General features: G+C 40.0%; 1 long non-coding RNA gene across 1 annotated transcript; it reads left to right on the forward strand.

The window, feature by feature from the left end:
• The first annotated feature begins 16,150 nt into the window (after positions 1-16,150).
• On the forward strand, positions 16,151-17,776 carry LOC141073549 (uncharacterized). The gene is made up of 2 exons (XR_012226998.1): positions 16,151-16,764; positions 17,193-17,776. It is a non-coding gene; the product is annotated as an uncharacterized lncRNA (long non-coding RNA).
• The last annotated feature ends 4,467 nt before the right edge of the window (positions 17,777-22,243 follow it).

Genomic DNA, 22,243 nt, shown 5'->3' on the forward strand with positions numbered 1-22,243 from the left:
CCCTTCTGGGTTTGGTGGTTGCTATGAGTGGTTGTTGAAGGAGACACCATGAAAGGTGAGGACTCGGTGACAGGGGATGCAGCACTGAGGCCCTGCTGTATGGTAGGTAAGAATACAGAAACAGATCTGTTTGATTTGAAAAGGAAAGTGTCATCAGCAGAAAAGAGCAAATCGATAAAAATCAAATTTGTGTCCAATTTTAGGAAATGCATTTTGCAAGAGCTTGAAAGGGTTACACTCCAAATTAGGAGGCTTCTGAGGATCACACCAGGGTTTACAAAGCAATTGTTGGAAAAACAAATTGCTTTTTTTCTTTTATAAAAGTTTCAACAAATTCTCTCATGTTTAGTCATTAGAATATGACCCATTGTTGAAATCGGGTTTTTGCAATCGATGTTCTGAATTTAAAAACAATGGCTTTTATTTTCATAAACGATCTGTATTAAAGAAGACGAATAACCTTGTAATTTTCAGATTGGTCAAAGGGGTTGTTTTAGATTAATACATCCCTGTGCTTCCAGGAAGAGTTTTCAGCATGTACATTATCATCAGAGGCAGAATTTCAATTAGATGTACCACCTCTATATACAGCTGATAACACAGGATCCACCAATCACAATAGGTGATATCATAGCTCACCTCCTCCTCCTGTACAATGACTAATAACACCTCTATATACAGCTGATTACACAGGATCCACCAACAACAATAAGTGATGTCACATCACAGCTCACCTTCTCCTCCTGTACAATGACTGATAACACCTGTATATACAGTAGATAACAGGATCCATCATTCACATATGATTATATCACCGCTCACCTCCTCCTCCACCTGTACAATGACTTATAACACAGGATCTACCATTCATAATAAGTGATATCACAGCTCACCTCCTCCTTCTGTACAATGACTGATATTACCTCTATACACTGCTGATAACACAGGCTACACCATTCACAGTAGGTGATGTCACAGCTCACCTCCTCCTCCTATACACAGTAGATAACACAGGATCCACCATTCACATTTGTTGTGTATTAATTTCTAGAAACTATTTTAGTATAATGCAGATGAAACAGAACAAAAAAAAGTCTCCATCTGCCGCAAACAATTTTCCGTAGGTGACGGCAAATAACACGGTACTGCGACGATGACTGTGGTTAAACAGAGGCGACGATCTGACTCACCGCCGGGACAAGTGTCGGCTCCGCAGTCACAGATTACACGGTGATGCCGCAGAGCTACCGGCGTGAGTGGCAGGGAGCCGGAATAATGGTGGGAGAAGTGCGGAGAACCCGGGAGAAATCTCACCGCAGCAGACGGAGCGACTGACAGCCAGGTGACGGGAACAGGCGCAGAAAAGAAACACTGCTGACCAGAAAACACATTTCAGCTTACAAAATATAAATAAAAAAAAAGGTGTAAAATGATTTCTTCACCAGACTGAGGGGCTTTTTTTTTTAATCTTCTTCATTTCGGTCTAGGCTTGGATAAGTCACCGGTCAGGTTCCTTTTTTAGCTATAATTAATGACCCAAGAGAGCCCGGAATAAGACCTGAAGAGAGAAGGGTCGTCAGGAGATGATCCGCGCTTCCCATCAGCTGCTCGTGTTACATAGACAATGGGTTTGTTTTTCTTAAAAAAGGAAATGTCTATTTATATATCACGATTAGATCTCAGTTATCATTTATTTATCAAGTTCATTAAAAACTTAATTCATGATCTAGCAACTTTCCCATTGACCACTAGGCCTTTTATAATTCCTGTACTTCCAACAAGAGCTTTCAACAGACTCATTATCAGAGGCAGGAACACGACAAGTAACATCTCTATACACAGCATCCACCATTCACAATAGCTGAGGTCACAGCTCACCTCCTCCTCCTCCAGTACAATGACTGATAACACCTCTATATACAGTAGATAACACAGGATCCACCATTCACAATAGGTGATGTCACAGCTCACCTCCTCCTCCAGTACAATGACTGATAACACCTCTATATACAGTAGATAACAGGATCCACCATTCACAATAGGTGATGTCACAGCTTACCTCCTCCAGTACAATGACTGATAACACCTCTATATACAGTAGATAACAGGATCCACCATTCACAATAGGTGATGCCACAGCTCACCTCCTCCTGTACAATGACTGATAACACCTCTACATACAGTAGATAACACAGGATCCACCATTCACAATAGGTGATGTCACAGCTCACCTCCTTATCCTGTACACCTCAAAGTAGGGCAATCCCTGTAATTCCTGCACCCCTAGTGGTCTAGAGCAGTGAAGAGGTTAACCTCCGACACCTCGCTGTTCTAGGGCACAGAATATAGAAATGACCCACATCCTTGCTCGTCCAGGGCAGAGGACCAAATACCTGCACCCCTTTGGTATATAGCGGTAAGATGTTAATGACCAAAGCCCTGGTGTTCTAGAGCAGACAAAGAGTGAATATCAGGACCTCTGGTTGTCTAGGGTAAAGAAGATGGTAATATTAGTAGTGGTCTTGAAAATGGAAACGGTTAATACCAGTATTCCTGGTGGTCTAGGGCAGAGAAAGGGTTGTTGACTACTTTGGTTTTTAGCAATGAATGGGGTCTGTATATGTATTCCTGGTGGTCTAACGTAAGAAAAGAGTTCACATCAATATCCCAATGGGGCTGGACATAAAAACAGAAATTATCAGTATCCCTGGTGGTCTGGGGGTTATAAAAAAGTGAAATGATTTTTCAAGGTTTGTAAATCCCACAGATTCTTTTCTGCAATAAAGTCTGATATCTGCGATCTCGCCTCCAGCATCCGTCCTGAGCCCCTCATCCATGTTGGTAAATACCGCAACTGCCATTTGCATGATAAATGTACCCCTAGCAACAGTATGACTGCCGAGTAATTACCGTGACATCTCATGAATTGCTAATAGAGACACCTGCGGAATTAACCGCTACGTATAAACATCTGACATCCCGCAAAGTATCTCAGCGCTATTACAATAAGTACTAATGCCAAAATATGTAAATCCGTTAATAAATTACGATGGAGCACTGGGAACACTGTCTGACTACCAGATTACCTTACCGCAAAATAGTCTTTGCTTTTTGGAAAGTGAAAGCTTTAAGGTAAAACTTTCTAAAATCTCTCCATTTATATATGTACAAGAATATAACTACTATAATACTGCCCCTATGTACAAGAATATAACTACTATAATACTGCCCCTATGTACAAGAATATACCTACTATAATACTGCTCCTATGTACAAGAATATAACTACTATAATACTGCCCCTATGTACAAGAATATAACTACTATAATACTGCCCCTATGTACAAGAATATAACTTCTATAATACTGCCCCTATGTACAAGAATATAACTTCTATAATACTGCTCCTATGTACAAGAATATAACTACTATAATACTGCCCCTATGTACAAGAATATAACTACTATAATACTGCCCCTATGTACAAGAATATAACTACTATAATACTGCTCCTATGTACAAGAATATAACTACTATAATACTGCTCCTATGTACAAGAATATAACTACTATAATACTGCTCCTATGTACAAGAATATAACTACTATAATACTGCTCCTATGTACAAGAATATAACTACTATAATACTGCCCCTATGTACAAGAATATAACTACTATAATACTGCTCCTATATACAAGAATATAACTACTATAATACTGCTCCTATGTACAAGAATATAACTACTATAATACTGTCCCTATGTATAAGACTATAACTACTAGAATACTGCCCCTATGTACAAGACTATAACTACTAGAATACTGCCCCTATGTACAAGAATATAACTACTATAATACTGCCCCCTATGTACAAGAATATAACTACTATAATACTGCTCCTATATACAAGAATATAACTACTATAATACTGCTCCTATGTACAAGAATATAACTACTATAATACTGCTCCTATGTACAAGAATATAACTACTATAATACTGCTCCTATGTACAAGAATATAACTACTATAATACTGCTCCTATGTACAAGAATATAACTACTATAATACTGCTCCTATGTACAAGAATATAACTACTATAATACTGCCTCTATGTACAAGAATATAACTACTATAATACTGCTCCTATGTACAAGAATATAACTACTATAATACTGCCCCTATGTACAAGAATATAACTACTATAATACTGCCCCTATGTACAAGAATATAACTACTATAATACTGCTCCTATGTACAAGAATATAACTACTATAATACTGCTCCTATGTACAAGAATATAACTACTATAATACTGGTCCTATGTACAAGAATATAACTAATATAATACTGCCTCCTATGTACAAGAATATAACTACTATAATACTGCTCCTATGTACAAGAATGTAACTACTATAATACTGCTCCTATGTACAAGAATATAACTACTATAATACTGCTCCCTATGTACAAGAATATAACTACTATAATACTGCCCCCCTATGTACAGGAATATAACTACTATAATACTGCTCCTATGTACAAGAATATAACTACTATAATACTGCCCCTATGTACAAGAATATAACTACTATAATACTGCCCTCTATGTACAAGAATATAACTACTATAATACTGCCCTCTATGTACAAGAATATAACTCCTATAATACTCCTCCCTATATACAAGAATATAACTACTATAATACTGCCCCCCTATGTACAGGAATATAACTACTATAATACTGCCCTCTATGTACAAGAATATAACTACTATAATACTGCCCTCTATGTACAAGAATATAACTACTATAATACTGCCCTCTATGTACAAGAATATAACTCCTATAATACTCCTCCCTATATACAAGAATATAACTACTATAATACTGCCCCCCTATGTACAGGAATATAACTACTATAATACTGCCCTCTATGTACAAGAATATAACTACTATAATACTGCTCCCTATGTACAAGAATATAACTACTATAATACTGCCCCCCTATGTACAGGAATATAACTACTATAATACTGCTCCTATGTACAAGAATATAACTACTATAATACTGCCCCTATGTACAAGAATATAACTACTATAATACTGCCCTCTATGTACAAGAATATAACTACTATAATACTGCCCTCTATGTACAAGAATATAACTACTATAATACTGCCCCTATGTACAAGAATATAACTACTATAATACTGCTCCCTATGTACAAGAATATAACTACTATAATACTGCTCCTATGTACAAGAATATAACTACTATAATACTGCCCCTATGTACAAGAATATTACTACTATAATACTGCCCCTATGTACAAGAATATAACTACTATAATACTGCCCCTTATGTACAAGAATATAACTACTATAATACTGCTCCTATGTATAAGAATATAACTACTATAATACTGCCCCCTATGTACAAGAATATAACTACTATAATACTGCCCCTATGTACAAGAATATAACTACTATAATACTGCTCCCTATGTACAAGAATATAACTACTATAATTCTGCTCCTATGTACAAGAATATAACTACTATAATACTGCCCTCTATGTACAAGAATATAACTACTATAATACTGCCCTCTATGTACAAGAATATAACTACTATAATACTGCCCCTATGTACAAGAATATAACTACTATAATACTGCTCCCTATGTACAAGAATATAACTACTATAATACTGCCCCTATGTACAAGAATATTACTACTATAATACTGCCCCTATGTACAAGAATATAACTACTATAATACTGCCCCTATGTACAAGAATATAACTACTATAATTCTGCTCCTATGTACAAGAATATAACTACTATAATACTGCCCCCTATGTACAAGAATATAACTACTATAATACTGCTCCTATGTATAAGAATATAACTATTATAATACTGCTCCTATGTACAAGAATATAACTACTATAATACTGCTCCTATGTATAAGAATATAACTACTATAATACTGCCCCCTATGTACAAGAATATAACTACTATAATACTGCTCCTATGTATAAGAATATAACTACTATAATACTGCCCCTATGTACAAGAATATAACTATTATAATACTGCCCCCTATGTACAAGAATATAACTATTATAATACTGCTCCTATGTACAAGAACATAACTACTATAATACTGCTCCTATGTATAAGAATATAACTACTATAATACTGCCCCTATGTATAAGAATATCCTACTATAATACTGCCCCTATGTACAAGAATATAACTACTATAATACTGCCCCGTATGTACAAGAATATAACTACTATAATACTGCTCCTATATACAAGAATATAACTACTATAATACTGCTCCTATGTATAAGAATATAACTACTATAATACTGCTCCTATATACAAGAATATAACTACTATAATACTGCCCCCTATGTACAAGAATATAACTACTATAATACTGCTCCTATGTATAAGAATATCACTACTATAATACCGCTGTTGTGTTTAGAAATATAACTACCACAAGAATATGAAGTAGATGAAGGAAAGTGTTCCGTGTAGGAAATATCAGATAATCTAGGGATCTGGAGAGATCTGTGTTTATGATATTACATCTATCCCAGTTTAGTGACCCCATTTTCTCTCCGCATGAATCTCATCTGAAGGTGACAGTAAATCTCATTCCCACCCACCATTGCATCTCTCTCGTCTATTTCATCTCCTGACTTTGGGCGACACTTGATATTATTGAGTGAGACACAGTTTGTTGCTTCATCTGTGAGATGTTTATAAAGTTTTGTAGAATTATGTTTAAAGAGTCACCGCAGTATTAATTTTCACTTAATAAATCAGTAGCACAGATAACAATAAGTAATTTTATAACACATCTTATCTGAGAAATTTGCTTCTTCCTTCTCCTTGACTGATTTTTCATTTTCCTCAATTCATGGGTAAAATCTGTAAAATCCATATTCATTGAAGACAGACTTTCCCATTACTGAGATAGGAGATGACAGTTGGTGCTTGAAAATTCTATAGAGGGGGAGGAGCTAGAGGCAGGAACAGACAGACATTTCACTGCAAGCTCTCCTGAACTGACAGTTCCAATTCTTCATAGAACTCTCTAAGCACCAATTGTCATCTTTTATCTCTGTATTGGGAAAATCATTTTACTTAAGAATTTTCAGAGTGTTCAGCTCAGTTGAAGAAAGATTACCCTGATAATAAATATATTTCAAGGTTGCTTATATTAACTTGTACTACTGATTTATTAAGAAAAAAACTAAAATGATGGTGACTATTTCACTTTAAAGTGCAGTTGAGCGGCAATCATCAATGGTGAGAATAATTTAATAAGCAAATAATAAACCAGTGGTGGTCTCCAGGATTTCATTTGCTCAGACGTAGCCATTCTTAATCCTGTGTAAAACTAGTTATATCAGGTGGTGAACATTGATTTTTGCTTTGTTGAATGGTCCCTGGAACAAACAAGTCATTTTGAAACACTGATGAAACGCGCCTGTTTAATATCTCAGCCTTTTCTTTGTCCTCTATAATTATCTTGTTATTGTCATCTTTTAAGGGGCCGACAACATCAGTTTCTCTTTTTGGCATTAATGTATTTATAAAAAAAATTTGGGGGATTTATTTGACTGTCGCTGGCCATTTGTTTCTCTGTAGATAACTTTATTAGCTTGATTTTATTTTTCTTACATTCCTTATTTAGATCTTTATACTCCTGAAATGCTATTTGTGTATTCTCGGCCTTCAAGATTTAGAATTCTCTCTTATTAAACCTTGTACTGTCCTATTTATTGATACAAGTTTTTTTAGTCCTGGGCATATTATTACCAGACAGTATAAGTTTTCTGAATTATTCTAGCAGCATACAGTTGTGTGAGAAAGTGTTTGCCCCCTTCCCGATTTCTTATTCTTTTGCATGTTTGTCACACTTAAATGTTTCAGGTCACTGAACAAATGTAAATATTAAACAAAGACAACACAAGTAGTCAGAAAATGCAGTTTAAAAGTGAAGATCCTTTTTATTAAGGGAAAAAGTAATCCAAACTTACACTGCCCTGTGTGACAAAGTGACTGCCCCCCCCTTTAAAACATAAATTAAAGGGAAACTGTCCGCAAGATTGTGCACAGTAGACTACAGGCACTGTCAGGTTGGCGCCGTTATTCTGATTAAAATAATACCTTTGTTGATGAAATTCGTCTTGTGGTAGTTGTTTAATCTTTATTTGCAGTTTTTAGTTAATGAGATTTCTCGTGTTCCGGGGAGACGTGTGTGTGTGTGTGTGTGTGTGGGGGTCTTTATGTGGCACTCTGACAGTGATGGCTTCTGACAGGTCACTGATCCCTCAGTGACCTGCCCCCTATTTCACATACTGAATATTTTTTGTAAAAAAAAATTCAAAGTCAGCCTTTGTTGTAGCATGATTGCATGTAATTATTTTATTTGACGATATACATGTATTCAGAAAAAGAAAATCTCTTTCAAAATTGGTGATTTGCTAGATGCCACAGCGCCGGCGCAGCCTGTGCTATTTTGCTAAAGTAAAAAAAATTGTCTCCACCAAGATTTCGCCAGCGGCGCCTGTGCAGTAGAATCCATCTGTGATTCGATAGATGCTACTGCGCAAGCACCGCCATTTTGGAACAAGACAAAAAAAAAAATAGTCTCCACCAAGCGATCCGATACAGTAGATGCTACTGCACGATACCTTTGGGAGAATATTTTTGGAAAGGGTATGTTCCATTACATCTGGCATATAAGTAACAGAATTTCAGAAAAGGAACATCATACCAACAGTAAAATATGGTGGTGGTAGTGTGATGGTCTGGGGCTGTATTGCTGCTTCAGTCTTAATACAAGGCATGTCACTCCGAGTGTGAAGACGGGGTGCACAGAAAAAGGGTACCAATCCCAATACAATATATAAAAAAAATAGGAAATCTGGCACTCCCAATTGCAGAGAAAAGAATTTTCGTTTTATTCACAGCTTTAGTTTTCCACAAGACATTTATTGTGTAACGTTTCGGTCCTTAAAATGGACCTTCTTCAGACCTGGGAATAATCTTGTCAATGCTCACAAAAGACCTCATGGACCTACTCAAACATCAAATGAAAGTCGGCGCTATCCGGTGTATGTCAATATGAAAATGAGCATACACCGGATAGCGCCGACTTTCATTTGATGTTTCTTCACAGCTCCACTTGATCGGCTCTTTCACATTTGCTCCCTGCTACTCTGGCCCACGAGGTCTTTTGTGAGCATTGACAAGATTATTCCCAGGTCTGAAGAAGGTCCATTTTAAGGACCGAAACGTTACACAATAAATGTCTTGTGGAAAACTAAAGCTGTGAATAAAACGAAAATTCTTTTCTCTGCAATTGGGAGTGCCAGATTTCCTATTTTTTTATGTTTTACTGCTTCAGGACCTGGAAGACTTGCTGTGGTAAATGGAACCATGAATTCTGCTGTCTACCAAAAATTCCTGAAGGAGAATGTCCAGCCATCTGTTGGTGACCTCAAGCTGAAGCGTACTTGGGTGATGTAGCAGTACAATGATTCAAAACACACCAGCAAGTCCACTTCTGATTGGCTTAAAAAAACAAAATTAAGACTTTGGAGTGGCCTAGTCAAAGTCCTGACCTTAATCCAATTGAGATACTGTAATGACCTTAAAGAGGCGGTTCATGCTCAGAAACCTCCAATGCGGCTGAATTACAATAATTCTGCAGAGATGAGCGGCCAAAATTCCTCCAGAGCGTTGTAAAAGACTCATTTACCAGTAATCACATATACAAACAGAGAGCACAGAATGACAATTGTGCAGAAATATCCTGCAGTAAAACATATAACAGTAGTCAGCAAGTGCTGATGAAAAGATAACAAATACAGGTATTTAATCGATACTTTTTTTTGCAAAAAAATGTATACCAAGCTGCTTCACCGCGTCAAGGTAACCCTATTGAAGCAGTCCCTATCTAATGTATTTAAAACCTGAACATGTGAACAGTGTCTAAATGAACAGGATGAACTAAATTCCCTGTATTTGTTATCTTTTCATCAGCACTTGCTGACTACTGTTATATGTTTTACTGCAGGATATTTCTGCACAATTGTCATTCTGTGCTCTCTGTGTTTGAGTCAGTGGGTGGTGTGAACAGTGTCCTACCAACTTGTTCATATGTGTGCATGTCACATGTGTTTTTAATCCAGTTATCACATATGCTTGATTACAGTGGTTGCTGCTAAGGGCGGTCCAACCAGTTATTAGGTTTAGGGGGCAAGCACTTTGTCACACAGGGCCCTGTAGGTTTGGATTTCTTTTTCCCTTAATAATAAAGACCTTCATTTATAAACTACATTTTGTGATTACTTATGTTTTCTTTATCTAATATTTACATAGGTTTGGTGATCTGAAACATTTAAGTGTGACAAACATGCAACAGAATAATGGGAAGGGGGCAAATACTTTCACACAAGTGTATCTTTAAACATGCCTCATTTATGTCCAGTGTCCCCAGGACATGGTCCCTGACTACACAATAAGCTCTCCCCTAGAGTTCCAGGTGTTTGCAGAAAATGTTTTATTGAATATTACATTGAAACTTACCATATCACGATCGCTGCACCCCAAATGTTCCCTGTAGATCTGAAATTGTATCTGGATTATTTAACAGAACCGATTAATTTCCCCTGGTTGGTTCATCTACCAGCTGAGAGAGGTAATTGTCTTGAACAATGGAAAAGAACTTGCAGCTTTTAACACAACCAGAAGATTCTATGTCCGATTGAATGTCTGGATAGGTGGCAGCCCGTCCTTACCATAGTCCTCCATGAACCCAAACCCTAACTTCACCACCAGTTTCTGCACCACTTACTTACCTCCCTAAGGTCTCGCTGTCTCTCTAGTGACGCTCGTGGCACCGGCAGTATTTCGGATGGCGACACCCCCTAGAGAGTCCGGGCCTCCAGCTTCTCTCCTAGTTCCCCCTTTCTACCCCGGACGATGGCTGCTTCATTTAAACAGAGGATTGAACCGGATTAAATACAGAGTAACCTATATCACAGCCATTCCGTTTTCTAAAGGTCACGTATATAAGTAAGACACCGCAGATATCGTGAGCACGGGATGGTCAAAGCCTCATCCCAGTCATGGAAATATCGAAAAAAGAAAAAAAGATTAAAGGTCCTGCAATAAATCAAGTAGATGTATCAGCGGCGACTTTGATCCGCAGATCGGCATTCTGCCTTATTTACACTACAATCTCAGGTCTTTGATACGCGGTTGATGTCATTGCGCTGTTGCCACGGTAACTGGTAATTTAATGGTGCAAGCGAAAGAACACTCGTTAAATAATGAATCACAATTCACCCAAAGTCGGCTCACAAAGCAGAAAGTTTACTTGGAAACAAAGAGAATGAATGTATCAGTGCGGCGGAGCGCCCCCAACTGGTCACACAAAGTGATGTGCAGTTCACATCATCAACCGTGTGAGTCTATGATCCTCATCAGCGACAGGTATGAAACCATGATTTCCATGGTCTAGGGCTTACCATCCTTGAACGGATTCCATATCTTACCCCAATATGTCACATTCCTGGCCAGTTTCGTACAAAACTTTCTTCTATGGAGACAGTTTCCATCATTTTCCATTTCCATCTGCCCTGGCCGGATCTTCCCAGGTCCCAAGCTATGGGAGAGCAGCAGCGCTGGGAAGAGCCGGCCAGGGAAGATGGAAATGGGCGAGGCTGGACGCTACGGCTCTCTCTGGACCTATGGGACCCTAGGATCATTCATAGAAAAACCTACCTGGCTGCAATCATCAGGCAGGAGCAGATTCATGATGGCCATGGCTCAGGTAGAAGGAGGCAGGGGACAGGATTTCTTTAAAAGGTTCGGCCAGGATTACCAACTCTGTCCACAGAGCTGAGAAAAAGAAAAAAGAAAAAAGGGAGGAGGAGGAGGAGGAGGAGGAGGAGGAGGAGGAGGAGGAGGAGAAGAAGAAGAAGAAGAAGAAGAAGAAAAAAGAGGAAGATGAGGAAGAGGAAAAGGAAGAAGAGGAGGAAAAGGAAGAAGTGGAAGAGGAAGAAGAGGAGGAAGAGAAAGAAGAGGAAGAAGAAGGAATAAGAAGGGAGAAGAAAGAAAAAAAGGGGAAGAAAAAAAGAGGAAAAACGAAGAAAGAAAGAAAGAAAGAAAGAAAGAAAGAAAGAGAAAGAAAGGAAGAAGAAAAAGCTGGAAGAGAAAGAAGAAAAATTACCACAAGAAAGAAGAAAGCAGAAAATAAAGCAGGGGAAGAAGAAAGGAAAGGAAAAAAAAGAAGGATGTAGAAAAGGATAAAGGGAAGGCAGTAAGCTGATATAGATTAATATATAGGAAGGAAGAAAATAACAAAAGAATAAAAGTAAGGACAAAAGAAAATAAGAAAGCAAAATGAAGATAGAAAGAGTAAGGAAAGAAGAATGGAAGGAAGGAAAGACCAAGACCCCCAATCAATGACTGAAATCACAGGACAGGAGCTTGAGCATGCACAGCGGTGCACAGACAGGGACTTTCTGTTGAGCTTCTGTCCTGTGCTCTGAGTTGTTAGTGAGGGTCTCGGGACCGGGACCACCATCGATCTACACAGTTTTCACATTTATACCATTATCAGCTCCCATTAAACTTTCTAACTCGTAACCAAGTTTCCCTCAGTGGCTGCAGCCGATCCCTGCAGTGTGACACGAGGGTCCCAGCCCTGGAGCCCCCCATCCATCCACAGGGAATATTAGGACTACTGCTTCCATCGCTGTAGAGGAGGGTCTGTCACTCCTCAGGACGGTTTATTGTTGAGCCCCCTCTCCCAGAAGCACAAGAACTTGACATTCAGGTGCCATCCACAATAGATGGAGAGGCGAGATAATGAGGTCTCCTCTAATCACACCTGCATCCAAAAGAGACGACAACTTCCACAAAGTTTCATCCATGGAGACTTGGCAGAATGAAGTCTATTTACCCCTCATATCAATCTCCTCTGTGTCAATATCTGCAGACTCTGTGGCGGGCACCACTCCAAGGGTACGCCGAAAACAACATGGCCACTTTAGGGCTTATGACAGCTACCCTCATCCTCACATGACTCAGCCATTGCTCTATTATCCAAACTAAGGCCACATTAAAGGGGTTAACTGAACAGAAAAAAAACTAATAGAATGGCGTAAAAATAACAGTTGTCCTACTCTCAGTAGTGATTACTCCTGTTCCGACATCTCCCTTTGTTTCCTGCTCCATCCTAATAAACATGTGACTGCAGCAGCCAATCACTGTCCTCAATCAAGACTAGAACTTCACCACTGTGCTGGTGATTGGCTGCTGCAGTCACATGTCCATCCAAATGGAGCAGGAAGCACAGAGATGGGTGGTGGACATGTGACCACTCTGACCAGTGATTGGCTGCTGCAGTCACATGTCCATCCAGATGGAGCAGGAAGCACAGAGACTGGTGGTGGACATGTGACCACTCTGACCAGTGATTGGCTGCTGCAGTCACATGTCCATCCAGATGGAGCAGGATGCACAGAGACTGGTGGTGGACATGTGACCACTCTGGGACAGGAAGCACAGAGAACAGTTGAGGACCTGGGAGGTGGTGGAACTGGATTGGTAATGGAATCTGTAAGCTAATATCATAACTTTTACTAGTTTACACTATTTTGGGTGTTTTTATTTATCTAAGTGTCACAAATAGCGGGTGATTATTCCTAATTGTGGGCGCTGCAATGGCGGCCATGAATTCTAGGGTTGATTCGTCATTACTGTCAGGTTCTCCGTCCCCTGTGCCTGTCAGCCGTCCGCGGGATCCTGATGCGCCTTTCTGCACTAAGCCGCTCTCTGTAAACATATCATTTTCTGACAATTTCACTAGCAATAATTAGCGTCACCCTAGGACACGCGGAGATGTATCCACCCGTGAAGAAAAAAAAAATCTCTTCTAATCCTGGAAAACTGTCCAAGAGGAGCAATCCCGGAGATTTCATATGGAAATCCTTCCAATTAAAATGTCTGTCACAGCGCACGGTGTATGCACGCGCCTCGGGGAGCGTCTGCCTGGAAATCATTAATAGGAAGACGCGGGTCCTTAGTCTGCGATGAGCTCACCGCGAGAGTCAGACGTTTATTAGTGTCCGTGTGTAATAAGGACAGATCCACATCAGCCGACATTCCCCCTCCTGCATCTTCCTCTATCAGTAATGTCATCTTGCTCCCACCACCATCTTCCTTTCTGCTTTAAGGCCTCATTCACACGTACAATGTTCATGGTTTTCACAGATAGCGCCCACACCTGTGACATGGGGCCATTCACATTCCCAATATTATTCATGTGAATGCCATCCGAGTGCAGCTCTGATCAAAGTAATCGCTCATAAATGAGAAAAACGGACGTCTGAATGAGCCGGAATTCTGGATCTCCTTCATTCCTTTCTACATTCCATTGTCTTTTTTCTTACTCCTTTCCTATCTTCCTTACTCTTGCTTTCTTTCTCGCTTTATTTTCTTCCCTTCATATATTATATTCTTTCTTCCTTCCCTTTATTCTCTTCTTGCTCTTCATACATCTTTTTCTTTTATTAGTCATCCCTCACTCTAGAATATAGCTTTTTTCTTTCGTTCCTCATGTCCTTCCTCTCTTCTTGCCTCTTCCTCCTTTATTCTTTTCTACCTTCCCACCTTCTCATTCTGCCTGCTCTTCTTTCTTATTCCTTTCTTCCTTCTTTATTCCCCTCCATATAGCTGTACCTGTCTCCCTCCTTTCCTTTCTACGGTCCATCGTTACCCGCCTCCTCTTCCTTCTCTGCCCCTGTTCCCTTTTTCCTTCCTACCTTCTTCTCTTTAATCCTTCCTTTTATTCCTTTCTTCCTTGTTTTTTCCTTCCTACCTTTATCCTTTTCTTCTATTCATCCTTACCTGACTCCCCCATTACTTCTCTGCCTCCTTTTTCCTTCCTCTTGCTATTTTATTTTCTTTTCTTCCTTCCTGCCTTCTTCCCTTTTCCTGATCCTTTACCCTTCCTTCCTCTTTCTTTCCTTCCTACTTTTATTCTTTTGTTCCATCCTTCCCTGCTTCCGTCTCTTCCTTCTTGTTCTCCTTTCTTCCATTCTTTTCCTGTTCCTTTCTCTTCTCTTTCCTTCCTCTTTTTCTTCCCTTCGCACCTTTCTTTCCTTCCATGCTTCCCTGCCAGCCTCTTTTCCTTTCTCTCTTCCTCCTTTCTTCCATTCTTTTCCTGTTTCTTCCTCTTCCTTTCCTTCGTACCTTTATTCTTTCATTCCATCCTTGCGTCTCTCTTTTCCTTTCTTCTCTTCCTCCTTTCCTCCATTCATCTTTCCTTCTTTTTTCTTTCCTTCCATCCTTCCCTGCCAGCCTCTTTTCCTTTCTTCTCTTCCTCCTTTCTTCCATTCTTTTCCTGTTTCTTCCTCTTGCTTTCCTTCGTACCTTTATTCTTTCATTCCATCCTTGCGTCTCTTTTCCTTTCTTCTCTTCCTCCTTTCCTCCATTCATCCTTCCTTCTTTTCTTCCACCCTTCCCCTCCATCTCTGACTAGCTCACCTTCTCACCCTCCGTACTCAGCAGATGTTAATATTGGATTGTTCCAGTGAAACATTTCACATTTCTTGCACGATCCGTCTTCTGGACTTATAAATGGGAGCTCAGCCGGTCGGGGGGCATCTGATCCGTGTCCTCTTATGGGTTTGTACGTAACCGCTGCGGCGAGCACAGCGCCATGCACACGGCTTTATTCCGCATCATCGGAGCCGGGCGATCATTTCTGGGCTCAAGTGCGGTGATGATTCTGCAATAATTACAGAGCCCCGGAGAGGGAAACGATTTCTTGGCACCTTTCACCCATCACTTCACTCTTGGGACTTCTCTGCCCTGACCCGTCTCGCTTACAGAATACTGATGTGTGTGATGGGAGGTTGGTGCTTCGCCTCCTTAAAGGGGCGGTGCAGAGCTATCCTACTGATGACCTACCTTAGCTCCGATCTCATTCACTTCCATCAGCTCTGAGCTGCAGTACCTTAGCATGACCACTACATGGTGTTTTGAGCTATGGTGTAAACTATGCACGCCAGACCTCATAATAGCTGATCAGTCAGGGGGTCGGGGATTTGATGACAATGGTCTATCTTAAAGATTTAGGTCTTGTACAATTCTTTTAAGCTGGATTATGATTGGCCGATCAATCGTCCATTGGCTTCATCCATTCTTCAGCAGATCTCAATCTTGCATTTCTCCAGCCGTTGGGGTACTACAACTCCCAGTAAGCCCAGATAGCGGTGGGTCTGAGATCACTGAGGTTTCAGGACTTTTTCTCTATTCCAGAACGGAGCGCAATTACAGGATGCGCCATCTGATCCTTTCTCACGGTTCCCGGCAGCTGTGCGTCTCGGCTCCTCTTCATCTGGCGTCTTTTGTGATCGGTGTAATTTCCCATCCTACAGTCAGTCCCTGAAAAGCCCAATATGAATCTCCTCTTCCGTAATCATTGTGACGACGCTGCCACAAAACCTCAAATGAGGTCCGTTCTTCCGGAAACAAAATCTAGAAACACCAGAAAGGCTTAATGAGCTGTCGCTAAAAAGGAAGCTTCATCAATAGAGCTGAGAAAGACGAGGGTAAGCGCCGGCACAACAGAAGCCTATAGATCCGGCTGTGCCACCCGGCGCCTGTGCGGACATCCCGTGACGATGGGCCGATATCTCAGTTTCATGTGAGAAAAGGAAGTGAGTGGTATAATGTCCTCCGTACTGGGTATAATGCCCCTATAACAATATAGCATTTAATCTCAGTTATGCCAGACGTATATTTTCAGTAGGCCAGTAGACTATTGTTCATACGAGTCTGAACATTGACTCTTGAATTGATGTTGTTCTTCGGTAGGTCAACAGACAAACTATTGTTCACATGAGTCTGGATGCTGAATTGATGTTTTAGAGTTGTTGAATGGCTGCTGGTTTACCCTTTATATCAACTCCTACAGGTTATTGTGTTACTATCTTTGAAGGACAGGGACGCAGGCTCATTGAACAATCAACGTTTGCCAATATTTTGATAACCCACATAGCTTGTTGACCTGCAAAACAGTGAAGGACAAACTATGCCGATTGTGTAAATACTCAATGAAAGTTAATCTCATCCCACCTTCCCTCAGATCTGTGGATGACAGTCTGGAGGACAGCTGTGGGTATAAAAAGGGATATCTCTGCTTCTGAAAAGAAACTCTACAGAACAACAGCCAAGGAACCACAGCTCCATCAAGAGGAATACAGATTTGGCATTCTACAGGATGTCAGTATAAGGGACCACAGCCCCAGCTGGAGGAATACAGATCTGATTCATTGACCACAGCCCAGCTGGAGGAATACAGATCTGATCCACTGACCATAACTGAACCCACGAAGATGTTCGGAGAAGCCAGGTTTGGACCCTGCGGTCACCTGGACCCATGGAGTTGTTCAGAAAAGCCAGGTTGGGACAATCAGGTCACCCGGCCTTGCACATCAATGGACTGTCAGCTTCCTAAGCTTGTCGTCACCTCCTCTCTGTGGGGGCCCGCCAACAGCGGGGTGCCACTTTTGGAAGTAGTCAGCCCTGAAGTCCTGAAGTCGCGGCTGTCCTAATCCCGGCGAGTCAGTGGAAGGGCGAGACTCTAACTTGCTCCATATTGGGACTGTTCTATATTTTATTGTCTGTTTTGTGGTTTAATAAATTATTACCACACTGTTTGACCCTCACCCTGTGTTAATGTATTTTTATTTACAGTATTTTAGTATTTTTATTTATTATTTACCATTTTTATTTAGTATTTATAATTTTAGAATTTATTTACTATTTTTCTAAAATGTTTACTTAGCAATAAATATTTATTTAGATCTTTATTTACTATTTTTTAGCATTTATTTTATGATTTTTGCTTAGCATTTAGTATTTTTAGTTCCACCCTCTTGCACCACCCTATCTTTTAAAAATTGTATGTACAATATTTTACTATTTATATTTAGTATTTATATTTAGTATTTTTTATTCTTTACTATTTTTCTAAAATGTTTATTTAGCATTAAGTATTTATTTAGAATTGATAGTATCTTTACTATTTTTTTAGTATTTGTTTTATTCAGTCTTTTTGCTTAGCACTTAGTATTTTTAGCTCGTCCCTCTTGCGCCTCCCTATTCGTCGCTCATTATTCCTAGGACTGGTGATTTATCTCACAAGACACATTTGCTGAAGCACGGACAGACAAGGAACGTGGTTTCCTTTTTCTTCCACAGCCTCTATCATGTTACATAAGCTGCTGAATGAGTTAACAGAGAATCTGTCAGTGAGCTCGTTCTAGATGCTCGTAAGCTTAACTCTCTTCCTTTGAGTTTTCCGCTAAACGGTTTTGATAAGAGCCGAATGAGCTCGCTGACGCATTCACTGGTGACTATGGCTTCTACAGCCTTTACATATAGACTGCAGAACGAGTTACCAGTGTGCCTGTCAGTGAGCTCATAGGGATATGCTCAGATCAGCTTATGGGAAAGCTTAAAGGCACATATGGAGACGTTCACATATTGCAGCTGTGTTGTGTTTTTTTTTACCTAAATCGTGATAGAACTGCAACATTTCACCCATCAAATTGCATAAAAAAAAAATACAACATGGATGCAACGTCTGCAAGTAGCCTAAGGCTTACAATCCCAAAGGTTAGAGAGCGCTTACTGACAGATTCACTGGTAACTCATTCTGCAGTTTTCTATGTACTGCTACCCGTAATGACTGTAGAAGTCAGAGATCTCAGAGAATCAGTCAGTGGAGCTTTTTCTGATCAGGCCACTTTAGAGGAAAGTTCAAAAGAGAGATAAGGCTTACCAGCCCTGCACTCTGAACGAGCTCACTGACAAATTCCCCGGTAACGCCTTCAGCTTGCCATGCACTATGATACATAATGGCTCTAGAAGCCAAAATTGCTGGGAAATATATCAGTGAGAATGTTCTCATGTGACTAGTTTTTACTGGAGTTCAGTTGACGAGTGATAAGGCTTACAAGCCGAGCCTTCAGACTGAACTCACTGACAGACTCACTGGTAACTCATTCTGCAGCCTGCTGTCCTGTGAGGCATAAAGGATGTAGAAGCCAATCTATGTAAAATGTTTATAGAAAACCTAATGCAAAAATTATTTTAAAAAAATGTGTGTAGGCTTAGCTGCAATATCAGACCTAGCCTAGAGAGGTCAAGCAAACTGAATCCTTTTTTTGTCGGGAATCCGTCGGCAGATTTGTTCTATGTGATCTAAGAGCAGCACAATGTAGGGGCTGAGATCCTGATTCCAGTGATGTATCACTTATTGGGCTGTGTGTTATTTTTGTTCAATACAAATCACAGATTACCACTAGAGGACTCGGTGCCTCGTGCCTCCTAGTCCAGCTACGTCCCAACCACTGATTGACAGCTTTTTGTACACAGGCAGCTGCCAGTGATGTGGGAGAGGTTACACAAACATCAACATTCCGAGCAGATGTGAAAACAAGGATTATATCAAATTGTGTCATATCATTTAGAACGGCAAGTGATGCATCACTGGAATCAGGGTCTGAGCCCCTACATCATGCAGAACAGCAAGTGATGCATCGCTGGAATCAGGGTCTCAGCCCCTACATCATGCAGAACGGCAAGTGATACATCGGTGGAATCAGGGTCTCAGCACCTACATCATGCAGAACGGCAAGTGATACATCGGTGGAATCAGGGTCTCATGCTGCTCTCAGATTTCTAATATTTTTACAACCCTTTTTGAGAGGGAGGATAATTGAGCGAGCTGCTTCTTTTCGGAGCCTTTAGCAGACACATTTTCTCCCTGACTCCCTCCATTATAATCTGAAAAGCCCTTAACTATAATGAATTTCTACAAGAGCAATATAAAGCGTGATCGTTAGCATCTTATTCAATGTTCTGTGGATGATGAGTGACGGGCGGGATGGGGTGACTGATGCCGAGCGCCGGAGCTGCCAACGTGAAGGCAGAACCGTCCACCCTCCCACACACTTCCCCCGAGATGTGTCTGATCCCCCCGCGCTGGCTGTAACCACCCCTTTAATATTTAATGTATGGCTGGATATGAGACCCCTGATCCCGCTCCTCCATTGCATGCATATCCCCCCACCTCCCTGCTGAAAATTTGCAAAAAGTCTCAGCCAGGTGTCTGGATCAAGGCTCCTTATAGTTGCCTTCCAATGCTCAACTAGTGGTTACAACAGCATCAGTTTTATAGCTACTTCCGAAAACAGCGCCACCCTTACTTTCAGGTTGTGTGAGGTATTGCAGCTCAGCCCCATTCATTTTAATGAAGCTTAGCTTGCAGTACCACACAAAACCTGTAGACAGGGGTGGCACTATTTTTTGGAAAAAAATAGCTATACTTTTATAATCCTGGACAACCCCTTTAAGAGTCACATAAAAGGGCCTAAACTACTCGTATTCACAGGCTGTGTCTGGTACTGCAGCTCTCCTGCATAAAATTGAGCTGTAATACCACATGTAACCTATGGTCAGGGATGGCGCTGTTTTTATCTCATTAGAGTCCATTTCTTGAGCTCGATTACAGGATTCCTTTTTTTTTTCCCCAAGTTCAAGGCCATATATTTTTTATATATATATATATATATATATATATATATATATACACATACATATACACACTCATATATATATATATATATATATATATATATTTTTTTTTTTTTCTTCAAGCCTGGAAACCATCAGCAAGCAGGTTAGTCGCTGTTGACAGATCTGAATCTGTATTTAGAATTACGCTGATTATTTTCAAAGAAACTTAGACACCCTCCAGTTCATCTGAGCTGCTCATCTTAAAGGGATCATTAATAAGGAGGCCCTGTCTTGACATACTCAGGCAACATAGTGACCACAGTCCTCTATCCCACCTGTCACCGGACACCAATATCTGGCCAAAAAGCGCCAACGCAATCAACAAGGACCCAAGTGCAAATTGCTAATGTAAAACATTAAAAGCATGCAAAAAATGTATTTTGCTTATAGGAATAGAGATCTGTCAAAAGCAATTTGCTGACAGTTTCCAGCTTTTTGTAGTCTACACATAAAAGCAAGAAATTTGGTTTTAACATCAGCAAACCAGAGGTAAAGCATTATCACACCAGTGAGTCATTATAGAAAGTGATAAAATAAGAATAAAGTTCCGTCAACAGCAGCGTGATGACAGTTTCCCAGACAGAAACGGAGATTGTGTTGTCTGCACAAAAATGCAAAACATTATTAAGGTTTTTACATCCGTAAATCAGCAAAAAAGAGCCACAGATAACAATAGTGGCAAAGTACTAATATAAAAAGAGAGATCAAACAACAGCTGCTTGTTGACAGTTTCCAGGTACAAAGTTTGCAAGAGGGTATTAAAAAATGCAAGAAATTATGGTTTTTACATTAGTGAACTAGACAAAAAAAGCTGTATCTAAAAACAGCGAGAATATCACAGTACTAAATAAAAACACAGCTGCTTGTTGACAGTTTCCATATTTAACTAGAGATTTTATTGGCTTCACTACTATTAGGGATATATTCTTCTCTAGAGCCCCTATTAATTAATAAGGGTAGGTTTAGTATAGCCTGCTTCAGAATCTGGAAAAAAAATTCTCCAAATACCAACTAGAAAATTACTAAGCCTTACCCAAGACTAGTGCTCATTTTCTAGATTTATTGCGTGGTACTATGGGTTAGATTATTCTCTAGAGCCCCTATTAATTAATAAGGGTAGGCTTAATGTAGCTTTTTCAGAATCTGTTGAAAAAAAATAAATCCTCCAGCTACTGTCATGAAGAATTGTAAGTGGGGTCAGACTTACTCAAGGTCAGAGCTGATTCTGTCGACTCGTAGCATGGTGCTATGGGCTATAACCCTATTACTTAATAAGGGTAGGCTTAGTATAGCCTGTTTTTGAAATTTTCAGAATCTGAAAAAAAAAAAAACATCCTCCAGCTACTGACTTGAAGAATTCTAAGTGGGGTCAGACTTACTCCAGGCTAGAGCTCATTTTGTAGACTCGTTGCATGATGCTATGGGCTATTATCTTCTCTGGAGCGCCTATTAATGGTTCATAAGATTTTCTCTTGACTATATTACCACTTCTTCCCTAAAGGTGGCGCTATAGGGCTGTCCATCACTGCTCAGTCCCTACATTGCCTGCTG

The sequence above is a fragment of the Dendrobates tinctorius genome, unplaced genomic scaffold (genome assembly GCF_039654945.1).
Source record: "Dendrobates tinctorius isolate UK_male_01 unplaced genomic scaffold, ASM3965494v1 ptg000307l, whole genome shotgun sequence".
Lineage (NCBI taxonomy): Eukaryota > Metazoa > Chordata > Amphibia > Anura > Dendrobatidae > Dendrobates > Dendrobates tinctorius.